General features: G+C 36.6%; 1 protein-coding gene and 1 long non-coding RNA gene across 2 annotated transcripts in view; one reads left to right on the top strand and one right to left on the bottom strand.

Annotated features, from left to right (window-relative positions):
* LOC147907288 (uncharacterized) overlaps nucleotides 1–13,746 on the bottom strand; it is a 51,228-nt gene extending 37,482 nt beyond the window's left edge. Inside the window, exon 1 of the long non-coding RNA XR_015547578.1 lies at nucleotides 12,957–13,746. This is a non-coding gene — a long non-coding RNA (uncharacterized LOC147907288). The remainder of the gene's footprint in view (nucleotides 1–12,956) is intronic.
* Phyhd1 (Phytanoyl-CoA dioxygenase domain containing 1) overlaps nucleotides 1–23,275 on the top strand; it is a 139,821-nt gene that overhangs the window by 48,475 nt on the left and 68,071 nt on the right. The window lies entirely within an intron of this gene.

Raw genomic sequence — 23,275 nt, 5'->3', positions numbered from 1 at the left:
TGTCCGTGACCGTAACGTTTATAGCGAAAGGAAGATCGCAACGCTCTGCGCGTACAAAAGAAATTAGCGAAATTGGATTATTAACCGCGTAAACGTGCGCGTTTAATTAGAGAAATGCAATTACATATGCTCTACTGATACGTTTACTTCAATGCCAAACGTGTAGGCTAGTTATTAGACTCATAAAATAATGAAATAATAAGATGAAATTTTGAATCCCTATTTTATGTACCAGATGTTCGCATTACGATTGAAAATATCAAGTTATATCTACAAGTTTACTTAAATAAGTATTTAGCATAGTATTAAGCAAAAATATTTTAAATAATCTTAATAAAGAAACATGTGCTCTACAAAGTTTTTTTTATTAATTATTATTTAAGAGTATACAACGAACTCCAATATTTTTTGCGTCAAATTACGTAGAGATGTACTCAAATTCTCAATCCGGTAACATTTACAATGATCCCATCTCTGTCACTTGTAAATATCTGTTTTTTCTCGCGCTTTTCGAGTCTTTTTTTTTAATGGAAAGACATTTCTGCCAGTTACCATAAACACGTAATAGTATCGCGCGCGGAGGGACTTCGCAAAGGGCATCATAATTGTCAGTGATAAAAATTCTTCTCTTTGTGCTTTTTTTAACGATTTACCTACACAATGAAACACAATCTCTGGCGGTGCGTACGTGCTAGGCAAGGAAAAAAGGATACAAACCAGAAAGGAAGGGGAAGGGGGGGAAGGGGGAGATAGAAGAAAAGGAAAAGAAGGGGAGAGGACAGGGGAAAGTGGAAAGAGGAAGAAACCATGGTTATTTACAGTTTCTCTCGTACACTCACCGCGGGTAAATACCACTTCTTTCCAACCCTCCTGTCTGCGACGCCATGCTCGTTTTGACATAAAAACTCTATCTCCCTTTGCAGCATCACTATCGGCTCTCGTCGCTAGTTTCAAACTGGATTTTCGCGCCTCTATCGCACCTCCCCCTCTCTCTCTCTCTCTCTCTCTCTCGCTCGTTTTCTCTGTCTCTCTTTCCTTTTCCCCGGAATTCTTTTTTCGTTCGAGCATCATCGACTTTCCGCTATAAAGCGCTTTGGAAACTCATTCCTGTTGATCTTGTTCCGTTGGGTCCCCATGCAAAATTGCTATACGTGATTCCGCATATATACGTGACTACCATAACAGAGTGACAATCACAGATAAACGCAGTTATCGGGATCATATAGTTAACGTACAACACACCCTGCGGAACTACGAAACTACTATTAGGTTGTAAAGATCACTTGAGAAGGTTTCTTTTATCTTGCGACTTCGGTTAGCCAGTAAATTCACGAGAAAATCACGTATTAAATTTAGACGAGATAAACGTGTTAATGATTTCCTTCCCCGCCCTCAATTTCGATCGATCTCTTTCGATTTTGGCACGTTACCTCGAAACTCATTCTGTTCAAGCATTATGCGCTTCTCTTGCAGAGCTCTTTTCAAGCTCGTTTCAGTTGATCTTGTTGCGTCGGATACGTGACCGCGCATACCATAGTTGGACGATAATCCGTCGAAGAAAAAGCTATATGCATAATCGTGCATAGCGAAAAGATGGCGTTAGGAAAATGCAAGAAATTTACGAGGATTCGATAAATCGTGTATATAAGGAAGCGCGTAAGAAAGGTCAGGTTTTATCTGTATACTATAATCGAGAGGCTCGTGCTGTTCAAAAGCAAACGCTTGCAAGAAGAATCCATCGACATTGATTTCATGTCTCACACGCTTCTTTCACGACCCAGTTTGCAAACTAGTTTGCACGTACGTATTTTACGAATGCGATATTACAACGATAATTATTAAATCCCGCACGTACAGTTTTCTGCAACGATGTAACGGGCGTGAGAACGCCCCGAGGAAAATTCTTTGCCACTTTTTATGTAATTACCGCGTTACAACGAACCAGATCAGAATCGTGGTCCGCGAAATTAGGTGCATACGAAAGGCAGAAAGGCTTTTTTGCGTTTCTGAATACGAGTGCTCGAAAATGGTTGCTGTGTTACGCCGTATCGCTACAGGAAATTGCTATTCGCCTACATGTGACTATATCTGCAGATATTCCAGAAAAAAAACCCGTAACCATATACGGCTATACGAAATGTCGTATCAAAATGGAGATTTGAGAAAAAACATACAAAATACAGGATTTCCATTGATCAGGAATTCAAATCACGACAATATTATCAAAATTCCATGATGCTCGTTTAATAGACGAACATTTTTTTGTCAATTTTATATTATATATATTATATATATTATATATATTATAGGATTATTTTAAAGAGATATATACAATTAACACACATGGTGCGTATTGTATAATATAGAATCAATTCAAAAAATTAGTTCTTTTATATTACACATTTTTTTAGCAAAAGAAAAATTAAAAGTAAATTTCTACCGTGACATATTGACTGTTACATTATGTAAACTTATATATTGTTAAAATACATGTAATACGTCTTTAAATACATGCATTTTGATTTAATTAAAGTAAATTTTACAATATTTTTTTTATCTAAAAAAAAAAAAAGGTAACATCACATTTATAATTAAGTCCAATTTTTTATGAAATAAATATACGTTTGTGTCTATTATATCGTATATTTCGTGAAAATATTTTAATTTTAACAAAATTTGATTGAATAATTGTTAGCGGAAAATGTATCAAATTACGTAACTAATGCACATTCATTATCGTTCGCAAAGAAAAATCATATTTTCGTCTCGCCTTTTGCGATGTGATCTGATTAACGGTATCTACCGAGTAATTGTGTCGGTAATTAGCACCCTAAAGTGAGCACTTTCATTTATCAAATTGCGCTGTCAGCGATAGATCGTTAATAATAGAAAAATGTAATAAATCACGTATAAAAATTCCATGAACCAAATTTTTATTTTTATCGTTTATCTGCCTATTATTTGAGATATAGGTATGTCTGCTAATGACCGCATAATTTTCTTTCGATTACAGCTTTCTCAATAGGTCTCAAGATAATTAAAAAATTTATATTATTGAAATTGCTTTTAAGTACACTTACTTAATTCCAAAAAATAGTTTATTGTTAATTCCAATTTTAAATAATTTTCAAAATTTTCAATCAGTTTTAGTTTTATTTAATTTCAACAATTTTAATTTAAAGTTTAATATACGAAAAATTATAAAAGATAAATTTTTTTAATTAAACAAATTTTGTAATATAAAAAAACTTTGTTTTTTTTTTTCATTCAAAATTATCAGTATTTTACTACATAGTTTGTATTGAGTCATTTTAAGAGAATTATAAGTAACCATATTAATGAGAATGAAATTGCATTTGAAATGCTAGGGCGCATTAAGTGTTCTTTGTATCCACGGTGATTTATCGTTGAAAGATGTCGATACCAAGGACGAGTTTCTTTTCGCCTCAGAGGATAGGAAGGAAAAGTTTAGTATTCGTACGAGATGCTTATGTTCGTCTCCGTTTCTGTGTGACGGAATTTAATTCTCCAAAGTGCTGAGGCCGTCGTGATCGATTGCGTGAGCTACTTCTAAACTGCTTCTTACTTTTGATAGTCTTCTCGAATAAAAACAACAATCGTTTGATACAGCTTGATACATACGTACAATTTCGCACATATTGGGACAAATCGAAAATAGCTTGTAACAATTGTTTCAATATCAAATTAAATTAGTACACTCGCGCGCGCGCACACACACATGTTTTTATAAATGATACGTAATAAATAGTTAAAAAAAATAAAAGTAAAAAATAATTTAAACTATTAAGAGTAAGGAGTTATAATTATTAAAAATTTTATTATGTTGGAAGTAGTGCAATAATTTTATATGTGTATGCATACACACACACACACACACACACACACACATATATATATATATATATATATTGTATGCATATGTACAAGTATATTCTTTATTATGTATGAAGGCTGTCGTTATTTAATCCCTTCTCGAGAGAAGCTAATATTAGTTTACAACAAATGTGTAGTCACGTATAAAGGTTCTGATTGCATTAAAATGTTAATTAATGAATAACGATGTAGATGTGATTTCTCATTTTATCTGACACATTAATGGAATTTTACATTATAATAATTTTACATTATATGAAGATCAGATATCTGATTATACCTGATCAATACCGAACATCAAACTGTGACACCATAGATGTGATATGTCACAAGAAAATAATAATATCAGTGAGCATGCAAAAATTTTAGTTTTATGAGAATCTTTTATGTAAATAATTCTTATTATTATACATACATTTTTGGTTACGCTGAATTCTTTATTTAATTTTATTTAAAGGTCAACGAATATGTCTGTTTTGGAAATCTAAAATATTTTTAAATTATCTTGTAGAATTAACATCACCAATATAATGCAAATGATAAAATTTGTGCCGCAGTTGCATATTAGACATATAACATAAATTTGGCAATCATATCGTGGAACGATATAATATATATGTGTGTGCGTGTGTGTATATATGTGTGTGTGTACATTATAAGAATATGTGAGATAACAAACCGAATTATTGGAATCGACAAGGGACCTCCATCGATTGGATTTTGCTAGCCATATCGCCATATTTGCTTTTTATTTACGCCTCCGCTTCGTAATCGTTACGGTATGATATTTCCTGATATCTTTGTGTGCTTTTTAAATGGAAATTTCTCTTGAAAACTTTGCACTAAAAGAGTGCTCACCAGCCGCATTAATTTTAACTTTAATTTCTACGTCAGCTTTAATTTATATCACTGCTTACTAATTATCATTATTCGTTTAAAAAGCTTTGTCTCACTCTCCTCTCTCTCTCTCTCTCCCCCTCCCTCCCTCCCTCCCTCTCTCTCTCTCTCTCTCTCTCTCTCTCTCTCTCTCTCTCTCTCTCAAAGTTGACTACAATAAACGTAATCGAACATATAAACTACGAATAAAACTGTGCTTCATTAACGCGGTAAATTCTGAAGAATATTACGCACTAATGGTATACAATCCTTTCTATTCCCATTCTACCTTAATTGGCCTATTTTTCAGTGGTAGAGTCGAGCATTCTCGAGAGTCTCGACAAGAATTTCTGTGGAAAAGAGGTAAAATGAACGGGGAGAGAAAATGTTAAGAGGACGCAATGGTGAATTTTGCATATACTTGTAGTTTGGAGTGGTTAACGATTTCCGTGAGTCAACGATGCGAGCCGTCGCGGTACGAGTGACGAGATGAATCTACGTAATTGCTGGATCAGAATCATGCGGTCGATCCCCACATAAATTAATATGCTTCGTATGACCGACGATTTAGTGACGTGTTCACGAGCACGACGGGTCGACGTAGAGTGTATTTAGTAGTTCGCATAATTAAACTCCTAGCAAATTCGTATTTAATTTCAGATATTAACCGTGGCTACAACATATGTCACGTATAGTTTACGCTACAATGTCAGTCTGAAAATTACAGTTTAAAGTGAGTTCTGAACTTTCGGCAAGGTATATATAATATAATATATTCATTTTAAATTAAACGATAACTTTGACTCGGAATACAAACCAATCAGGCATAATACGTCAAATTTTCATTTATCAAAATAATTATTGAATATCCACAATAATTTTATAATTTTTTAACATTACTATACATACATTAGCTACATTATTTTATAATATTTTAACACCTATACAGTCCATTTTATAAAAACAATTTTTTTTTTAATTTTTTATCACGTAAATGTTGTATTTAAATATAATTTAAATCATACACTTAATGCCAAACTTGCTAATAAGTAGGCTTACTGCCGTTTCGTGCTGTTAACAAGAAAGATATTCGTGCGTAATCCAACAGTTTATCGCGTGCTTTAACTTATTGGCTCTCTGTTTGAAAGGACTTATAGCATCACAGTTTCAGCAAATACATATTTGTTCTTGTCTAGAGATGATAGATAGAATTCAGAGATATCTCTCCCAATTGCCTTTCCTTTTGAGCGCTTATTCGCTAACTCGGCAGCTCACGCTTTTAGCTCGGATGACCTGTACACAAATCCTGAAAATCGAATTTCGTGGGTTCTTCCATGTCGGGTATCTCCGTCTGTTAGATACTACGGAGCGAATTTGCGAAAATCAGATTTCCTGGGTCAAGTGCGATTCGAGCATCGCTCGTTCGTCCATCTCCATGCAAGTGTTAGCCACAATGAATTCGCCGCAATTATCTCATTGTTAACTCTGATAAATCAATCTTTTTCTGCATCTTATCGAACTTGCTAAGTTAGCGTAAAATTAAAGATGTCGGAAATAAACAATAAACAATATTTTTTGTTCGTGTAGAATAAAGATTTGAAATATTTTATTAATCTTCTTTCGTTACAAGAATTATGCGCAGAAGAACTTTGACATTTTTCAATAAAATATGTAAATAATATATTATTTTAAAATAAAAAAAATTAACGTTTAGAATACTTGAATAATCATTAAATTTTTTTTATATATATTATAATAGGTAAGGATAGATAGATTAGAAAAGAGGAAAATTTTAATGTTTAAAAACATATTTTTTTGACTGACGTCTATAAAATACCAAATTTTTTAAAATATTGTTTTTTTTTTTAATATGACTTAGAAGATTTTTTGCGGAAGAAAATTTGCCGAGGATTTACACTCGCCTATAAAGTTTTCGGAAGGAGCACGGAAATAAGGATGTTTGATATAACGATCGTACGAGTCTCTTGCTTTTTATAAACGCGGGTTGCAATTTAACGACTCGTATGAATCCGTTGCCTGATAGGGAGTGTGCAATGAGAACTACATATAAAACATTCGTGGACAAAAAGTATTCGCGTCAGCCGGTCGTACATAAGCGCTCACACAATGACCTGCAAGAGTGCAGTCGTTATTTTAGCGTGTCACACGTATTTTATGAGACCGCGTCGTATACACGCGGGCTGTGCAACAAATAATATCTGCAAAGAGAAATATGATAACGCGAGAGAACTGCATCTTTTTAACCCTTCTCACTCCGCATTGTGCGAAGATTTAGAAAAGATATGGCTCTCCTTTTTCCAAAAGGAGGACGTAATTTCTCTTAAACCTGTGATTACAAGAGATATGCCTCTACGGTGTAGAAATCGGAAACGTTCCTAGTTTACATTGCTAATTTGAGACTAATCAAAATATTGTCTTATGGAAACTCTGAATCCTGGTGAAATCAATATAATATTCGATTATAATGTGTAGTTCTTGTGAGCACAGCGTCGACAAAGGAATAATCGAATCTTGTAACGAAGTAAAGATTGATTACGTTTCAAATTAACAACTTTTAATTTGGGAACTCGTGGAACACTCGGTTATAACTGTACGATACGTGAGAAGAAATTTCGCGGAATCCTTCATCTTCTTTCAATTAACTACATTTCAGCAGAACTGCCCTTCATACTTCGCTAAAACTTTCCCAAGTAAAAGTGTGAACATATACGAATACATAAATTACACAAACAAGAAGTCACGAAACTTCGCTCTTATCACAGCCGTTGATCCGCCACGCACACCAACTCTCGAATGAAGGTAAAAAGTGGGCCAACGATCTATGTTAAACTATTGGGTTCAGTCGTCGTATAGTCTACTGGCTGTGAATTTTGAGAAATAAATTTTCGTGACGCTTCTTAAGAAGTATTGTGTGGACGAAGTTTGTACTTGGCGGAGTTCTTATTCCTGAATAATAGCTTCGTAAAGTCAGTCGCATTACGTCCAATTTCCAAGGAATAATTCTAAGTTCTTGATCCATAATTCCGTTATACATTTTTAACGCAGATAAAGTGCGATACTTTACATTGAACGCCGTTGATGTTCGTATCATAAGTATCATTAAGTGGATATTAGATAAAATTTGTACCTCGCGTACTTAAGTATTTCAGAGATTTAAGATTTAAGAGAACTTTGGAAATATGTGTACCCGGTGCAGCGAAACATTCAGAACTTCCGATTCTTGTCTCATCTATCATGTTTCCACTGTTACCTATACGTCAAACTATGACTTTGTTAAAGTACGAAGTTGCATGAAGTCTCTACGTCTTTACTTACGTGCAAATACATCTTATACCGTACTTATCGAATAAAAAAACTCCCTATGCAGAGAGTTTTTAAAAACAAACAACGATAAAAAGAAATTACAGTACAAAGGTTAAAATACCGACGGATATTATAACAGAGAACATTAGAAATTCGTGAATATATTTATACAGGTTAAATTCAATGTTTCAAATGATTGGTACTTGCTTCGATCATGTTAAATCTACTCATTCGTCATTTACATATTTATCTATATTTATATCTTCCAACAGTTCCAACTGTATAATAATGTTCTAAATATGCGTAATTTCAAGCTTATCGTTTTTATTGTTTCATTTTATTGCTATAAAATGTATGCGGAATTTTTCAAATCTGACACAACTTTTTTCCCAATTTAGGAAAAAAATTCGGGAAAAATTCGTATTCGAAAATCACTATATAGAAAAACAAAGTAGCAAAGCATGGCGGCGTTTGGATTTCAACTATTCTGCTCCGGTGGCTGAGATCCGATACAGCAATTCTATTTTCAAATGTCAATTTTGAGATACCTATGTCGTTGTAACCAATAAAGAAAAATTTAATTACTCTATTTCATTTCCTTCACTAATCTATATACTTCTCCACACGAAATATTATACTATAATATTTCGCTAATTTATAAATAAATTTCAATTTATTTTTATTCAACAAATTTTAATTTTATTCTCGGAAACAAGGACTAGAAATTCAAGAAAATAAAAAATTAAAGATGCATATTTTCTTTTTTATTTATTTTTGTTAAATGACAAAATGATCAATCATGATCGGTTACCACGATAACTTTGCCAGTTAAAATTTCTTAGACACAACTTTTTTCCTTTATTTTTCGGCATAATTGATTAGTAATCGTACTTTGTATAAGTATCAGACACATTTTCATTAGATATAATATCAGATAATTTATAATTAAGCAGGCTCATAAAAAGTGATCTAAATTACGTTTATTCAATTAGAATATATTATGAATCTAAAACGAGCTTTTTTAATTATTAAGTCTAAAAAGTCGGAAGTCGAGTCTTCCTGTAACGTACTATGAGGTAGTTTAATTTAACTTTTTGGTTATACAGATCATAGTTTCCTCTACCGATGCCACTCTACATATTGACTAAAACTTTCTGTCGTGGTTGTATGTTTCACTAGCGTTAAAAGTCACTATATAATACGTATTAAGATGTGGTCGTTTCTGGCTGAAATTACGTCGGGGATTTGTGCCCTTTGGAGGAAGTTCGATGAAGCGCGGAGTTACATCCGTAGCTAGTTTTGCAGGGTAGATCGAGAGAGTACGATAACAACCCTTTGCCTAACAGCCAAGGAAATGTGCACGAGAGACTTTTAAATGAGGAATTTAACCATTTTGCGGTGAACTAACTAAATTTGTGTGACTGAAACGAAGTAGATAGCAACTGCTCGTGGACGATTATATTTTAACATTCTAACTTCACCTTTATACGATATTACTTGAATACTTTTTCATTGTACTTTGAATACACGAAGTGCCATATTGAATACACTGAAGTGCCACATTTCTTGCAAAATTATCATGATGATTCAATTAAACAGTATCTTTGTCAGACTTGTAAAATTCATATAGAAATTATATTATCCTTCTTCTTCTTTTTCTTAAAGTCTTCCTATTGGCAGAATATCAATTTATTATAGTAACACTAGGTTATTATGATAACATTATGCTAAAAGAATATAGTTATCAAGCATTATAACATTCCACTGTATTAGCAGCAAAAGAGGAAAAATATACTCATATTGTCCGCTTTTATTAATAATACTGCAGACACACACACACACACACACACACACACACACACACCCACACACACACACACACGATAAAAGAAAAAATCCAATCCTTGAGCATTCAATACAACATTTAAAATTCAACTGTTCATTTTATAATTCATATAATCCATTTGATTTTTAAAAACTTTTTCAAATTATTTAATCACTTTGTATAATGAAAAAATTGTTAAATCGCCTTTTGCTCTACACGAATAAAATTTCGAATCAAATAGTACCTATCTCTGTCAGACGAAGACTTTTCGTTATGGAAGAAAATCACTTGTAATGGCTTCCTCGCGTTAAAAATTACCTCTTGTCATGCATTTAGTGGCGACTTTCATCAAATGAAATTGTGCTTGACAACTTTCGCCGGGGTTGGAAGCCCGTTGAGGCGTGAAGTCGCATCCCCAGCTACTTTGCCTGGTAGATCGAGAGGTTGTGATAATCCTTAGCAAGAAACTTTGTGGAATCGGTTATTAAACGTTAACGCATCGCAATTAGGCGTAGAACGCATCTTCTCGTAACAAAGAGAATTGAAACAAAAAATTATTTCAAAAAATTCCAATTTTGCATTAGCCGCAAGAAGGATAACTTAAGATTATTTATTAAGGAAATATATAAATTACTCCACTTTCGTCGAATTATTTCTTAATCGACAAATCCTTTTCAAAAATACCTTTCACATTGTTCATAAAGGAGAAGAGAAAGAATTTGTAAACAATATCGGCTAAAGAGAGATACAGAATATCTCGTATATGATAAAATAAAATTGCAATCGTAAAAAAAAATTGTTCGTACGGGTAGATAGCTGACAACGGTTTTACAAATCTCGAGATGAAACTATTCGTCTGTGATATTACGCCAAGATGCGAAGTTATTACGCAGCGCGCACAGAGCGATCGGAATTACTATCGTAAATCGTAGTCCTCGAAATTCGATGGTGCGAGAAAGCGTTTCCGCGAGCGTTTCGTTACTGAGAGAGATGGACGAGATGACAACAAAGACGAAGACGTTCTCTCCACGAAACGATCGATGAGAGAGCATAGGGAGGTGTATCTCGCGGAGAACAGGTTCTTCGAACCGCGAGAATTGAATTAAGCTTTTGACCGAGCGGCTTGTACAACCTCATAACAGTCACAAATTTCGCCAAACTACCGCTTTCTGCGAAGTTGTGGTCCAGGTTAGTTAGACGTGGAATTGTATTAGAAGTTACGTAACATATCTTGAGTGAAGGTGAAACAAGTCTATTCTTTGTCGCAATTACGAACACTGCGAATATATTTTTATAATTTATATCATATTAAATTATACATGTTAATATTATGTATACATCTGGTAGTGTCTTGACGTTAAAACAAGCTACAGCACCATATTATAGGATCAATAGAACTTTTTTCTTTGTATAAAAGTTGGTCTATTAATTATCAGCTGATCTTTACATTACACATTACATTCGACTATAAATATTTAATTAACGATATTTCGGTTTGCGGTAGACATTTCAATTTGTTTTCATTTTCGCCGAAAAACATGATATGTTGATTTTTATTATTTACATCAGAAATCGAAGATATTTTTGAACAAGTCACCATTTCGGTGCGAGGAAATGGAGAAATCACGTGACTATAAAAACATATATCCTTTTATATCTTCCGCACACATAATAAATTTTTCTTTGAATTTGTATAGTTTCGCGTACGTTAAAATTACGAATATCCGTGTTACGAGCTGTCCTATATTTTTGTGTCTTCTGTATTTATACGTTTTGCATTGCTTTATGGTTTTGAATATTTAAAAAATAGTAATTATTTCATTGTAAATTTTGCTTAAATTTATCTCTACGTGTAAAAAAAAAAAAGAAAAGAAACGTCTGGACGCGCGAATCAAGATTACCAAGTAAGAGCACGTAACTCGTACTCGCACGTAATGTTACAAATTAGCCTGAAGTTCCAGCTTCCATAAATCCTCGCGGAATCCTACGCGCTAGTCGCAAGTTACGGCGCATTAAGAGTCGTTACGTAATACGGATCGAGATATAGTTCGTGCTCCGTAAGACGACCGAAATTACGTTTGGGACTTGGTGGATGGTGAAAGCTCGGTGAGACGTAAAGTTACACCCGCCCGAGCGCTCGCAATAGAAGGCTTTGATCCTGAATAAAGTGCCGGTAGGAGAGGTAGAGGAAGTAGCAGATAGAGAAAGGCTTTCTTTCTCTAGGGTGAAAGTCGATACGAGTCGCCTCGTCGCCGACGGCGGGCGTCGGAGAGTCGACCGGATTCCTCCCTGCAGCGTTTGACTGTCGCCGCCGTTATATTTGCTAAGGTATTCGGGGCGACGAATGATCGAGCGATTTTCAGTTGTAAATCCTTGGAAACTGCGCAAAGTTACACGTTAAATCAATAGCGTGGAACGAAATGTGGCGACCGTCTTTCTCGACGCTTTAAACTCCAAGATTCCGTGTTTCGAACTTTAATGACCGATTACGCGCACGATTCTTGCGGCGTTTCTGACGCAATATTGCGCGTTATACATGCAAAAAATGTATCGAAGAAAACGTTTGCCTTCGTGCAATGCGAGGGAAGTTAATTTGCAATTGCGACGAATTGTTGATTTCGTTGTGATTTCGTTTTGATTTTTCAATATCGCTGCAGCCTCTCTCTTTCTCTTTCTCTATCGAACACACGAAAGAAATAATAAATAAATAAAAAAGTAAATAAATAAACATTTACATCTGACGTTCTAGTCGAAACGTCGTTTCTTCAACTAGAAGTTAAGCCTTCGCCTTTCTTTAGTAGCAACTATTGCGTTGTGGAATACCAGTGGAGATATGTTTACATCCGTTTACAACATTAGGAGATAACTGAAAGATAAAAAGGTAAACTCACGTCAACGAGCGTTTAATTTTGCCGTGTAATGGAATCTTTGATTCAAGGTTGGTCGACGAGAGTGTCGGGAATGTTTAACCGCAGCAACCGAGACCGTGGCTAATGAAAGCGACGTTTGATCATCGACCACGAAGTAATCGACTTACCATGACTGACTCTGCCTCCCCTTCCCCTCACCCCTCTCTCCTCCTCCTCCTCTCCTCCTTCCGCGACATTCCTGTATCGGTCTCTTGCCTTCTCTGCTTCCGTTCCCATGTTAATTAACGAAACACTCGCGACAGAGGCATGACCACTTTTCGAAATCAACGTACTCCAATTTATATTTTGACAGACCCCCGATGTGTGCGATCGACGGGTCTTTCCGCTCCGATTTGCGCTCTTCCGCAAATAAAATTGCCTACACCTCGTGATTGAATGGAAAGAAATGCGATGACTTTTCGAACCGCCGTTGCCCTATTTTTATTTTCTTTCTTTAGCATCTCTCTCCCGAATCTGATAACTCGAAAAAGATCGTGAAACGAGGAAAAGGAAATGGAACCGTGTTTCAAACTGCCGAAGTCGATAGACGTAGATAGATACGTACTATTCTTTCCGCGCGATATAACTTTCACGTTACACGTGAGTTTTCTAGCTTAACGCGAAAATAATAACTACTTCTTTTTCGAAATGTTCTTTATCGAGTCATTCTAATTGATCGTTCAAATTATATTCCCAACTCGAAAAAAATGCTCGAAAAAAAATAACTAAGATATCTGCATTTGCCACGATTCTCCTCCTGTATCTCCGTCGCGACACGAACTCGCGCACCGAATTCTACTCGCGAATCTCGAGCGGCTGCGGGTCCGAGAGATGAAGAAGATCGGATCGCCACTTCATCCCCGTCGAAGCGCGGGGGTCGAAGTCCCGCGTCAGACTGCAGGGTGTCACCCTCGTTCGTATCCTCGAACCTCCGCGATTTCCACCCTACTGCCGTCATTCCGCGAGTTGTACGCATGCCCACAGGAAATCCACCCTCGCCGTATCTCAGCGTTGCTTCGTATATATGTATACACATATATATATATTTGTGTGTGTGTGTGTGTGTGTGTGTGTGTACGTGCCACCACTCGAAAATCGTAGAAGCGTGCACGGATGGGTGGATGTGCGTGCGCCGCGTGTCCACACGTGAAAGCGTAGTGGCGACACGGACGTGCATAGACACGCGTTTACGCGCTTCTGCATATGCGCGCATGTATGTGTGTGTGTGTGTGTGTGAGAGAGAGAGAATACGGGAGGTAAACACGCGTGCGATAAATCGGTCGAGGATGCGTGTGCGCACAACGAGGACGACGATGACGGCGCGGGCGGCGGAAGGAAAAATTGAGTGGACCAAGGAGAGGTATGGGGTTTATCGCATATTCGATTGCACCCCGCGACCTCTCGTTACTCTAACGTTTTCGCCGACGATGAGACGAATGTAACATTAATAATGTTTGCCCGCGCCGGATACAGGGTTACAATTTACGCGTGCTTCGACAGATGCCCGCTAAATGACGACTAGACGGATTGTTGCACGCCACATCGCACATTTATCGTTATTTACGAACGATCTTCGCCCAATCATAAATCTGCTTGCAGTCTTTGATGAGGTAACTACTCGTTCAGGGTGTCTCGCGTGGAAACTTCACGCCTCGTATCTGGAACGCAGACTTTAATTTATTGAGTAAAGTTGGCGCTAAGTTCGCGCGCTAAACGCTAAGCTTATTTACTTAATGATTAAGTTGAGTTGACTTGACACGTTACTTCTGACAGTTGACGTGATGGGGTAACCTTTGCATATTCTCCGCCTCGTATTCAATTACTTAGACATCCAGATTGAATTTTTTAGGCAAATTTTTATATTTAGTTACTTCTTTTAAACTGACACGCCATGCAGATGTAGTAGAAAATCTTGTAATTGCTTAAATTAGCCGGCGCAAAATAGAGCAATTAAAATTCTTAATCATACTCGATATTTTCTTTGTTTTTTTAAATATATGTAAGTATATTTTATCTTTTATACATATACTGTATAATAATTGATATTATTAAAATCTCAAATAATATAGAATTAATATTATCTATCCTGTATTAGTTTCTTCTTGCAGATCTTACTATCGAGATGAATAATTTTGCTCTAAAAAAAAAATATTACATTGTTATTAATGTAATTACTATTAGAACAAAAATTTATTGAAAAAATTTACGTAGGCGACACTAAACTATCTACGTATATCTGATTTCAGTTTTTGAATTGCCTGATTTTCATTTTCATCATGATTTTAATAGAAATAACCAGCGATTCACGAGCGCAGAAAAAAAAATGAACAAGGAAGCGTAATTCCGCACTCGCAAGCCGGCACGCTTCACCATCGAAAACGAAATTAATAAAGCGCAGCTGGTGCAACAAATTTTGATAAATCCGTGGGCGGCGACGCGATAATTTCGATGCTATGCAGTTTCCGGTCGATTGGCTCGCGTAACGCGATCCACAAGTAATTTGATTGACGTACCGCGGTATTACCATTCAGTATATAACATTTGCATGGTAATGCAATATTGATTTAGGAGCGCATCGGCGACACAAATATCACGATAGATAAGAACCGCGATATATCCGGCTTCCTTGACTTAAGCGTGAAACAGAAAATAATCGTTTTACCGGAGCGGCGCTAAACGCAAGATGTAGCAAGACGAGTTCGTTTTAGTAAATCTACGAAGCGCAAATCCCTTTTCTCTCCCATCCGCACAAATTGTACGTCCGTAAACGAGGACTTTAATATAATTGTTCGCGATTCGAGTCGTCGCGAGTGTGATAAAAGTCCCTTTCCTAAGTAAAGGAATCAACAACGACGGTGCTTTATCCTTGCTCCGCGTTCTCGTATCCACCACGAGCGGCTCCTCGGAGAATCTCGTTTTCTAGCTTGTAATAGTTGGCTTGATGGTGAAACTTCCTCGGCACCCCGGTGGAGCGAACGAGGTTTAAACTGCATTAACTATGGTCTTGATAATAAAACTTTTCGGAACGTTTGACGGATGAAGCCGAGCAAACGATCTGGCTTTCTGCATTTTCGATTCCCCGCTCGGTAATTAATTGAGAAGCGCGGAAGGGACTTTCCCTCCCGTCGAACTTTGCTTAAAGTGTTTTATGTTTAATCTTTCCGCGGTTTTCGACGATTTCGCAATCGCATGCGAGATATATATTGTTAAAAAATAAATAGTGAAAATGGAAATATTGCTCTCTATTCTCTGTCTTTGGGAGAAGAATAATTCATAAATTTGTATACGTATATATAGATGACAAATTATGTATGTAATAATGTAAACATTAATTTTATTTATGTAATAGATTGTATATTAATGAATCTGTGCATGTTACAATATATCGTTGCTATATGTAGCGTATAATGTTGAACACTGATTTAGAATTTAATAAATAGCTAGCATGAAACATAAAAGAATTTACATGTAACAATTTCTACAAAAATTTTCAAAACTTTAAACTTTTTCATATATACTCTTTTTATTATCAAATGTATATATATATATAGATTTTATTAAAATACATATATGGCACAACTTTTTTCCCAGTAATTCTCATAAAATAGAAAATAGTTTGTACTTTTTTGTCGCTTAAATACATACATACTGGTATTTCTACAATTTTGTTATAAGAAAATATGTCGACATATCTTGCAATATTCTTTTTGCGGTACGACCGTTCTAGAAAAAGCCGACACCAATGCGTTCAAATTTGGGAAATAGACTGTCCGGATAAGGACGTTTGCAACGATAAATATGTACAGCAGTAGAGAGAAGTAGAGAGAGAAGTATACTCTCTAGACGAGCGTATCTCTCTCGTAAAACGTCATATCGATAGACGAGAAGGAACGAGTAGCAGAGAGGGAAGATGAATTATTTTTAGTACATCTCGCCACGTTTTTTAAGTGAAATTAACAGTATATTATTTGGCATTCTTGGAGAAATCATAATTACTTGAGGAGTAAAGATTTTCTTTCCGGATCGATCACATATCCGTTCTCACGCAACTCTAACGCGGATAAAAGATTTTTCCGGACGTTATTCGATGCGTTGTTATATGCCACCGTTTAATTGAAAAGCACACACAATGCGTTATCTGCAATCCCGCTTTTTTGCGAGAAAATGAAAATTAATGTCGTGGCACTTCCATTTTTTGGCCTCGGTATCGCGCAGGATCTAGCATGACCGAATGCAAATTACGTCGAGTTCGACGATACTTTGGCGCGAATAGTAAATTTTACATTCTATTGTGGTGGCAGGCATTAATCTCGTCTGGTCTAAACGTAATGTATCGTTCCTCCCATGATATAACGTATCGTAACAGCCAATGCAGGCGCGCTATTTCTTTCCGATACTACGTGATCGCACGTAATGTCAATATGGTAATTAGAATCATAAAAGCTCTGCGGAACGATTGCGGCCCCAAATTTATTTAATTTTTTATGCTAAACTGTTTTATCCAATTTTTTTTTCTTTTTTTTTTTCCGTTCCCTCGGAGTTAAGCCGTTTGAAATTTTAAGTGCTTGCGTTCAATGGCGGAAACCGTGGATAGAACACAATTGCATAAATTGCAAGTGCTTTGTTGCAATGCGTTCGCAATGCGACAGGCACTCGCGTAACTAATGCACAGGTCGTCAACGCGAGCGACGTTGGATAGCGGATTACAGCATTTAAATTTTACATCCGCGAGGCATTTTTTGAATGCGAAGCATTCACCCCTTGAAGAAGGGACGAATAATTGTGTCCTGCGTTTTAGAGCGTGCGTAAGGATGCAGCCACGTATATATCGTGCATAAATACTTTGGATTGAATTTGAGACACGTTTATGCTTGTCATAGATTTTTCAATTATATCTCAAGGAAAAATATATTTACTCGGATGAACGCGAAACGTCACGCTTCTCTTTCATCTGGGAGAAAAGAAACGAAACGAGATTCATCGGCGCGCGTAATAAAATATCTCGATATGCTTCTCCGTCAACCCGATCGTAGCTCGAGTTCTAAGAATTTGAGAATACAGAATCGATACATACCTTCCTACCTTTTCATCATCCAACAATAATAAATTTTCTTGACGCGAATTAAAGAGTAACATAATATCTCGGTGTCTACTTAATCAATGATTTTCCAATAATACGAGATAACACGTGCAGGTGCCGTTTGCACGTGCATCTCGTATTATCATCAGTATCCAGCGAAACGAGCCTATTATCCGTGCAATACATTAACGGTAACGATCCTTCGGACACAGTAAACGACGAAGCAGTCAGAATAAATTGATTGTCTACATTTCGTTTCACCGTCGCCGCTTATTACGGCGTAATTAACGAGGTCGATGTCGAATTAATGGAAGTCCTGGATATCCTCCTCTTCCCCTCCTCGTCGTCCCCGGTCTTTCTAACGATTATAACGTAATCGATGCCACCGACGTGTACATGACAAATATGTTTAGGAATTATTATTACGGCGTGGTGACGAAACGACCGAGTTACATTTATAATGATCATCCCACGCGTGCGATTATAATTGCCGATTCAGGTATCGTCGCGCTTATGTTTGTGATCCGTCATTATCCGTGTTATCGGATTATTTTTAACCGTATACTCCAAATCGGATTTTGTTCACTCATTTTCTCCCTGCCCTCTCCTATGCAGCATTAAATAATGCTTTTTCGGGATAAATCTTCATTAAGAGATTTTCAGATTCTTTCGATATTTTTTTTAATCCGTTTAAACGACTCGATCGTACAGTCACTTCGTTTTCACGAGCCATTGGAAAAAAAACGCCCACAGATTTTATACGCGTTGATTGTTTCAAAGGATTTTTCATGGAGTAGCGTAGGCCGTAGTGCATGCAATGGAAACGGAATGCCGCAGCAATCGGAGTATTCGCGCGATAGCTGACTGGCTACCCGGGATTTTAATACGTTTTTATCAAAAATCTATTTCGAAAAACGGCAAAAACCGATGACATCTCGTTCTCGTGCATTCTCGTATTATTACATTGCGTGTTTGATAATTAACGTGATTGACGTGATTGACGTATAGTCATTTCTCTCACAACCAAACAATCTGATAGAAATAAGTAAATAAATTTTTGGCAGCAAACTTTGATTGATTTTGCTTTTCTCTTATTTGATCCAATTTTCAAATGTATGACTGCAGTGTTTCTGTTTGAATTTTTAGGTTTGGTTGCTTTTTATATTTAGAATTTTTCGTAAAATTTCTTTTACAAATAGAACGTCGAAAGCGACTATTCTATTTTATTCTATTACCAGTAGCACTTTATATTTTTCAATAATGCAAGGATTATATCATTTCTTTAAAGAACATTATGATAGTATCTCGCTAAAATTGCACCGAATCCGTAACATATTGGTCTTCATGCGCCCAGCGGAATTTAACTGTGCGGATAGATTTAGTGTCCGACTGGAAACTGTAAACGAACAGCGCAGCACGGGAACAGATAGAGTATGAACGAAACCCAAGTTTGAGTATAAATTTTCCGACACATGGAAAGTGTACCTTCGGCTTCATAGCGCGAGAGTAGCGCTCGGTTCTGCTTCTGCAAACAGTTTGATTGCGCGGCAGCTAGCTATTGCATTACTTTATTCTTAACTTGGTGCATATTTCATCTCTGCGATATGTCTCTCTTTCTTTCTCTAAAAAACATGGATTTAATTGTCTCGCTTCACATAGAATATCTATTATAAAACGTTTTCTTTTTCCGATTAATTGAATCACATTTCTCAACGAATTTTTTTATCAACGTTACATCTTTATTTCCAAAAAAAAAATTAAATTTTATATAATAACTACATATATTGAATTTAATGAAAATAATACCTATACTTGAAATATATTATACTACACGAATCAATATTCTAAGGAAGACGTTTAATGTCTGTTTGTGGTTAAATTCCATTCAGACCTAATTAGTTCAGAATTTAATTGAGGGACTTACTTTTTGAATGCTTGAAATAATTTTCAATGAAACGCTTCATTGAAAATAATTTTTATTTTATCACGTATTCAATCCAATGGATAAAGCAACTATACGCCACTGAACGACAGCTCATCGAAATGTTGAAATAAATGCTAATTCCTTCATTATAGAAGAGAATGTCATTTTACGAATGAAATAAATCGCTTAATTTATTAAAGTGAGTTTATCAAGCTTACTTTCGTACTTTTTTTCACGAATGAAGCGTTCTTTTTTCAGAACAAAAAGGAGAGCGATCTTGTAGAGATGTTGCTAACGAATTTGTAGAAGACATGCATCGATTCCGAGAGATCGGCTCGGCGATATCTTCCCGTTTGAGAAAGACAGTCAGCGTCTGTATTCGTAGATATGATTCTGCAAAATATGTGCCCCTTTAAACGCGCTGTCGTTGCAACGTAACGCTGATAGAACGACACTTTCAAGAAGAATCTTGGACCGAGAAATAAATCACGCTTTAGCTCCGAACCCGAACGTGTCCTAATTCCGAGCAGATGCTCGGAATCCGGATAAAGTAATCTGAAATCTTTTCGCGTTATCGAAATTTAACTCCTAGGAGATGGATCGCCACCTCCTTGCGTCACGAAGAATTTTCAGGATTAATATATAGAGTTTTACCAACAAACGCCCGAAGAAGACTGTCGCTGCTACGCCGCTTGCTTGCATTAGATTAGATGATATATTTTACGAGATCGCAGCGAGCCTCGCAAACTCTTGCTTTTAGTCTTACTTCCAGTCGACCCGGTGTTAACAAGAACTAATTTCACGAGTGTCCGATTAACACGTTACCCAGATGAATCCTCCGCTTCTTAATCCCTCCTCTGCATAATCGCCTGCATACACGTAATATCAATAAACCATCAGCAGGAACAAAGCATGAATAGCTTAGCTACCTCTCTAAACCAGCTTAAGATACGTGCGGGCGCGAATATATTCGGCCATCACGGCTTGCACGAGTTACAACGGTGGCCACGGTATTACGGAGGCAAATGAAGTTATGAGGTTGCGGTTTGCTTGGGTCCGTACCGTTCGCTATAACGACGAATACCTCTGCGTCGTTTACCCGCTTATATCCGCATTAAGACCATCTCGAATGCGACGGAAACCGCTTTGCCGAAAGTGGATCTGGTTACTTCGCGTACAGGCTATAGTATTACTCGACGATTCGTCGTAAAACCAACGCCGCGAATAAATTAACCGTCATTAATACTTTCTGAATAGAAACGAATAGTGAGGAGCTGAAAGAGCTGAGATTCGTCTTTGAATAAGCCGCCGATAGCGAATGTCGTCGAGACGTGAATAGCTTTTGTAACAAGCTGTTGAAAAATCAAGATCTCCCTGCGAATTGAATTTCAAGGAATGCAAATAAGGAAACTTTATTCTTTATTTAATTTGAAAATAGACTTTATTTTAATGGAATTTTAATTCTGAGTTTACTCGTACACTAAGACACGGATATTGAAAATTCATAAGGCTACAATAAGCAATGACTTTTTTCTAAGGATATTTTTTATAAGGATTTCAATTAAAAAATAAGAATCTCGATATTTACACTAGTCACGAACTGCTCTATACAGCTAAACTTACAAAGAACAAGTAATCATAACAGTAAAGTATGTCCATTTTTCTCTATTGCAGATATTCTCAAGGAAACTCTACCTTTACACTGATATCTGACAATTTTAAACACATTTACTCGAAAACTTTTACTGAAAACGTGCCGAAAACGGCCAGAAACATCGTCAACTGTGGCGAATAACCGTCTCGCCGTACGGCAATTTCCCGCGCTATTAGACGTACTTAAGCGTCCGACAGTTTACAAGCGTATCTTTCTTGGGAATAGGGTCTGCGCCATTCGTACAATCGCGTACAAGTACAAGTCGCGATATGCAAAAGAGGACAACGAGGATTACTCGCGATTTCTGAAACACGAGATTGCGTGGGACGCGGAGGGTCCTTGCTCTCTCGCGCTCCTCGAAGGATCTTCCGTTTCGCGGTCGTGTTTCAACCCTCACCTACTCGACTCACGCCGACTCACCGCTATCATACTTGCCTAGCCATTAGGCCTGCACGTAGCCATCGTGTCAAAGTGGTGATGCGGTTGGCGCCCTTGCCAAACGATAACTGCGACTCGCCCCTTCCAAGCATGCCGGGCTCGACGTGGAGGGCCTGCCGACGAGGAACGAAGAGATGCGTAATAAGGCTGGAACAACGTACGACGAAGTGGAAAGTGTTTCATTTGTAGAGATTCGTTTGAAATTACGCTCGTCTTCATCATCCGAGAATCTCGTTTAATTTCCACAGAGGCGAAATTAGCACGCTGCTTATCGAATGAACAGATCTACTGAATTTTCAACGAATTCATCATTCTCGATCGTTTAGCAAGGGAGAAATTGCAATCAGGCTTGTTGAGGTAAAATTTCAGATCTTTAACGAATAATTTCGCCTTTTTCAATCCTAATTACAATTTCTTTATTGATCAATTTACACCCTGGTTGATCGTAAGTAATTTTTAGAAAATCATTTCATAATAGAGATCTTTATCAACGTAGTTGGTTGAATAATAAAAATTAATATCTAACACTTCGATTAAATTCAGATAAAGTTAATGCTATTTATTCGGGATTACATAATTTACGTAAATGACAGAATTTTGTGGAGTGTGGGTTACTATTGTATGGTACAGCCTCATTGTAACTGACCGCAGAACTATCACGTGCATGCCGCCTCATAATTAGTCTGGTGAGACCTGATTAGCGGAAAGCACGATAAAATTTCCAATCTCAATTTCATCTTCCATGAAGCGGCCTCTTGTCTCTGTACAAACAAGTAAAAAGGGACGCAAATATCGCCAGGATAACTCATTGCGAATGGCAATTCGTGCAGCTCACGGGAACAGAGCCAAAAGTATTATTGCAGTATGAACGTGCGGCGAACGGCGTGGCATTTTGAGGACAATGCTTCGCAATGCACTTTGTGCAACACAGCGAAACAATCACGGAGAATGAGAGACGCAAACGGGAAACGTCTTCGAGCACCTTGTCCCCAATGGATTACGGTTTACCGCACAGGACGAGACGTAGCTATTTTGGGTCGATTATAGTACGATTGCACTTTGTAGATTAACAGTCCAATTGGAACGTGACAAAATCGAGCCAATCAATCTCTCGTTTGATCTCGAATGATGAGAGAAATGAAAAGATAATAATATTTTCTAGTTTCATACAATTAAAAAATATCAGATCTTTATATTAGGCCACAATGAGAGTAAAACGAAATAATACAAATTTTACAGTATATGTTTACATTGGCGCAGAGACTGAAATACTAACAATTTCTATATATAAAATAATTTTTTCTAAATATATGACATTTTTAATACATTAATTTTGTGTCTATTCTTACTT

Source organism: Acromyrmex echinatior, chromosome 15 (assembly GCF_024713525.1).
Source record: "Acromyrmex echinatior isolate Ae372 chromosome 15, ASM2471352v2, whole genome shotgun sequence".
Lineage (NCBI taxonomy): Eukaryota > Metazoa > Arthropoda > Insecta > Hymenoptera > Formicidae > Acromyrmex > Acromyrmex echinatior.
Note: the sequence above shows the minus strand (reverse complement) of the source record. Positions and strands in the feature narration are given on the sequence as shown.